Consider the following 5,824-nt stretch of genomic DNA (forward strand, 5'->3'; position numbering starts at 1 on the left):
AAACAGAAGGTAAGCTGTCTCCAAGGCTGTGGGCAAGCATGGTAGGGGAATAAAGTGCACAATCTTTGAGAACTGATTGACAATCACCAGGATTACAGTGTTTCCTTCTGAGACAGGTAGGTTGGTGAGGACCACAGACACTGAGGTGTTGGAGAGGGGGGGAGAACTGGCTCATAGTGGATTCAGCTAGGTCATTGTGCTGGCAAGAGAGCACGTCCGCCCTCGTGTTCCTCTCTCCAGGCCTGTAACTGGCTGCAAAATCAAACCGGGAGAAGAAAAGCGACCACTGGGCCTGCCTCGAATTTACCCTCTTGCTGGTCTTGAGGTATTTGAGGTTTTTGTGGTCTGTTATTACTACAAAGGGGTGCTGCACTCCCTCGAGCCAGCGTTTCCACTCCTCAAATGCTAATTTCATCGCCAACAGCTCCTGGTCACCAACTCCGTAATTTTTCTCTGTGGGAGTAAGCTTCCTGCTTAGGCTTCAGTTTATCTCTCTTACCTCTTAACTTTTTTTGGAGAGAATAGGTCCTACTCCCACGTCTGATGCTTCTACTTCGATGGTGAAAGGACAGTTGGGATCAGGTAGTTGCAGGATTGGAGCAGTGGAGAATGAACCGGAAGTAGAAGTTGGTAAACCCCAGGAAGTGCTGTAGTTCACATCGCATCTTGGGTTGGGGCCATCCAGTTGCTGCGTCCAACCTTGCAGGGCTGCGTGCATCTGGAGCCTTTCCTGACGATGTATCCCAGCAGCAAGGTGGCTTGGTGGTTAGCATGTTTGCCTCTCAGCACTGGGGTCTTGGGGTCTGAGTGGAGTTTCCATGTTCTCCCTGTGTCTGTGTGGGTTTCCTCCGGGGTCTCTGGTTTCCTCCCACAGTCCAAAGACATGGAGGTTAGGTGAATTGGCCCTCCCTGATTCCCTGACAAATTCTCCCTGAGTGTGTCTGTGTGGCTTCATGTTCAATAAAAGCAGTTGTCTGAGTGTGTGTGCATGAATGTGTGTGTGCTTGTATGTCCAGTGGTGGATGGTGCTCTGTCACTAGGGTCTGTCCTCTCTCCCCTTCCTGCACCCCATTCAGTCCCCCAGGGGGCTGTGGATCCCGGTAGAGAGTACGCTGTGTGCAATTGGCTGCTGCTTCTCACCGGTGTGTGAATGGTAGTGTAAGAGTTGTACCTATGTTACAATTGTAAAGCGACCTTGAGTATCTAGAAAGGCGCTATATAAGTTGAACATTCATTCATCATTCAACTTCACCTCCGTGAGGTAGAACTTGCACCGCCCAGCTGCATCGGCTCTGGGAGGAATGGGTGCAGGAACTGGAACTGGGAGGTGTAACTTCCTGTAGCAGAGCAGGTAGCCTAATTTCAGAGGCTCCTTCTCATGCAAGAGAAGTAGCCGCCTCCTGTTTGCAGGTCAGCTCTGCATGTAGCTCAGTCTTTAATCTATCAATGAACACGTTTACCAGGGCTGGATCATTCCAGCCAGTCCCAGCTAGCGGCGAGTGTCCATAACTCCATAGCATAGTCAGCCGCGTTACGCGACCCCTGTCACAATAGCAAAAGCTACTGACCATAGATCCTACCCCAGTGAGGGTGGTGAAAGATGTCCTTGAGCTCCGCGATGAAGTCAGGGTATTCCCATTACCTTATTGTCTGAGTGTAACTGTCATATATACCCTCATATACATGATATATATATATCAATCAATCAAAATTTATTTATATCCCGCTTTTTACAACAGTTATTGTCACAAAGCAGCTTTACAAGTGTTCAGGTCCAAGGGTGACAAGGAAGAACTCCCTGAGAGCATGAGGAAGAAACCTTGAGAGGAACCAAGACTCAGGGAGGGAGTCGATCCTTCTCTGGCCGACGCCGGTCACCATAACAACAATTAGAGAAATACATAAACAAAGAAAAGATGGGAAGTACAAATAATTCTCATCTTTGTGTGTATTTATATACATGAGTTCTCTATGTAATTCCTATTCAGTCCTAAACTTCTTGACGGTCGGTAATAGTAGTGTAGGGCCGCGGAGATACAGGGTGGATATTAGTAAAGGCTCGTCTCTCCTCGTCTCAGTATTTCTTGGGTAGGCAGGCAGACATTTGGAAAAAGAAAAGAGTGAGGCAGCAACTCCAACATTAAATTATTACAGCATAGCTAAAAGACAGAACCAGAAGGTAACACAGACTTGGGAGCATCCTGAGACATTGGCATCCATCCACTACACCGTCAACAAACTTGAGTGACAACGTGCAGTGACAGGATGACAGCACCAGCACCCCAGTTTACCATAAAACCCTTAACCCATGAACCCCTGGATATGTACCTTTATATAATATATATCCTAACAGACACATACATACCCTAACAGACACATTAACCCTCACTCTAGTGACTAGGTTTCACAGATGGTTCCCTGCACTGGTCTATTAATATTTTCACGTACTGGAAGCTTACACACAGCAATGTAAAGTGACTGGCTGCTGCCCACACAGCTGATGAGGCCAGTTTGTATTTCTCTCTACCAACATCATATTACCTCCTCGAGTGCATCATGATGTCATGGCTATGTTGCAGACACATTTGAGGAAACCCTGATGAATCTTCTAGTAAGTATTCAAATTAAGCAATACCTTTTACCAAAGGTCAGTCTTTAGCATTGGTTTGTATGTGACTTGTATGGACTGACATGTAAAAATCTTCATATATTTATTTTTATTTAGCTGACGCTTTTATCCAAAGCGACTTACAATGCTACAAAATAGTAGTTACAATAAAATTCAGACTTGGCATAAAATGGATGATATAGGTTTATTCAAGATTCAGAGAAGCTTTATTGGCGTGACTATAGTTTACAACAATATTGCCAAAGCATTACAACAATAGACGAGAAATAAGATGAGACGAGAAATAAGAGAAATAACTATAATAATTACAAAATAAGTGACAACAAAGGTAAACAATAAATAATATCAATAATTAAAATATTTAAGTTTCATTCATCTATTATACAAGCCCTTATTTGATCTGATTGTGAAGAAGATAAAAAATAAATGAACTTGCTAAAACACTTTACTGCTATGAAGTTTGAATAATTTTGAACACACCTGTATATATATATATATATATATATATATATATATATATATATATATATATATATATATATATATATATTTACATACATAATATTGATTGTGGGTGTTACTCACTGTCTCTGAAGCGGTGACACGCTGATATACACTGGGCAGCCAGGGGGGGCGGTGTTTCCCACTCCCAGAGTTATTCCAGTTCTGTACATTTTTAGCTATTTGAACCTGTCTGTGAAATGTTCTCGTATTGTGTAAAATTTTGGACAGTGGAGGAGGAAGTGCAACTCGATATGATACTATATATCAGTGATTTGTACATGTTTCTATATTTGTTGAATAGAACATTTCACTCGACTTAGGGTTGGGAAACTATATAAATTAGGGTTAAGGATTAGGGTTGTGGTACTGTGTATATGTGTATGTTTGTGTTTCATATTGCTTCACATTTGCTTATAATAGTGTGATTAGCCTGCATGCCAGAGTGTATGATGTGTATAGTGTGTGATGAGGAGCGTATTATGTGTATTCAGTACCACACTGATGTAAGGGACCAAGTTCTTCATTCCCGTGTAAGGGCAGAAAGTCAAAACATTATTCAGTTTTGTTGGCAGTGTAACTTTACCGATGTGTCATGTTCTTATGCCTAATAGTCTGTTCAGTGTTTTAGCAATGAACCACAGGGTCTTGTTTTGTTTTTTTCTTTAAACACGGTATAATGTAAAGTTGTAAAGCACATAAAATAATAAGATCATTTTATACCACAAAAATATTTGTAATGATAGGTACTTTCAGCACCTCTCTTCTGGTTGGTCCGACATGTCTGAGGAGTCCTGGGAGAGTAAAGGTCACTCGTACTGAGTCACTGGAGATTCTACTCCCAAAATATACCTTCAGCCAAGCAAGCCAGTCATACTTTATACACAGAAGATTTCTCTGGTGGATCTTACTAATCAGAAAGCTCTAGAAGCTTGTTTAGGTCATTAAGGAGTGGGAAGTTGCACAGGACAGTCATTATAGTACTAAATACAGTTAAGTAGGGACAGAATTTCATTTAAGCTTTTTTTTCAATACACATGTTTACAATGTAATTTTACACAGATGAAAGATTATTTACATTTTAAATGTTTCCAAATGATAAATGCTGATTTATCACTTTAATATCACTATAGCATTGTGAAAGAATGGACTGATAAAGAACTAACATTGAAAACCACTTGAACTTTATTCCACAGTATCAGCAGAAGCAACGTTAGTCCAATATCTCCTCTGGCATGTCAAAAGAAAAGTCAAACACAGACACACTACATAATTTGAACACAAACAGTACAGACATGATAACCTAACAGACATATTACACTATAACCCATTACAGACACCTTACACACTAACCAAGTACAAGCATGAATTTTAATTACCTTTTTAAAAATAAAAAATATATATTTTTTATAAAATTCATACATTTGCCCCTCATCCTACAAGTGCTCAGCATACATGAGAAATGAGAATATGTTCACTGCATCAACTATCAACATCAACATCATAAACCGCAAGATGTCTGATAGTATATATATCACACACAACACATTCACAACATCAAAACTGCTATAGTAATAGAGTTATCTCTTGTTCCCTGAGGATGTTAATTTGACCTTCTTTAATGCTTACATTAGCTCCCAAAATGGTACAGATTTGACTCTAAGGTTCTATTACTTGTTTTATAGATCACTGATTGGTTCAGGGCCAATGTATCTGTCTGACATACTCAAACAAAGAGTCCTAGGGGCTTCACAAGTTATGTGTGAGGTCAGCACTAAGCGTGGAGAAGCAGCGTTTAGCTTCTGTGTAGTTATTGGGATCAGCTGTCCCAGAATCTCAAAGTGCCAGACAGTGGACATATTCAAATTGAGACTTAACACTTATCCAGTGTTCAGTTAGACCCAACACACTGTTTTAGCTTTTAGGGACAGTTGCGCTGTCTGCACTTCTGTCTCAAAGAATTCAAACTTAATTCAGTTTTCATTTCTTTAAAAACAAATACACAAATGCATACAATACACCATATTTGTTATTTCACCAGTGTCACTAAACATTGTCAATAAACAAGCAAACAACAGTGTCCTCTTCTTGAAACCTGAACATTACATGTGTCTAAATCTACAGTTACAACCAATGTTTACTCCAGAGTGTACACTTAATAAAATATTTCCCCTTCTTTTACACAGAATGCAGATTTGATGTAGAAGTCACAGTGAATACGCCTCTCTCTACATAACAGAAAAAATAGATGTTATCCAACTCATTAAAGGCCTAAAAGTTGAGCCCTCCTTGATGTGTTTAAAAGCTTGAGATTTGATCGTTAGAACCATCCCCTCCATGACACGTCACTTTCTTTTTTAGAGCTCAGAGTTCATCATGATGAGCGCATGTATTTAGGCTAGCAGGCCAAAGCGCGTCCCCTGCGCGCTCCCCTGCGCGCTCCCCTGCGCGCAGCCCCGGCCCGTTTCGGAAGGCGTAAAAATAGCGCTTATTGTCACAACTGTTGCGCTATATGTGGCGCGGCCAATCGCAGGCTGTTACATTTGCCACGGCCAATCCACAGTCTCTCCGTTATCCTTCAGGGATAGAAGTTTGTTCATCACTCATGTGTACAACATGACAGCGGCATTCCTGCGCTCTGACGTGAAGTGGGGGGTCCCAAGATTTATAAAGGGTCCCAGTTACTCCACTGCC

This window comes from Brachyhypopomus gauderio, chromosome 11 (assembly GCF_052324685.1).
Source record: "Brachyhypopomus gauderio isolate BG-103 chromosome 11, BGAUD_0.2, whole genome shotgun sequence".
NCBI lineage: Eukaryota > Metazoa > Chordata > Actinopteri > Gymnotiformes > Hypopomidae > Brachyhypopomus > Brachyhypopomus gauderio.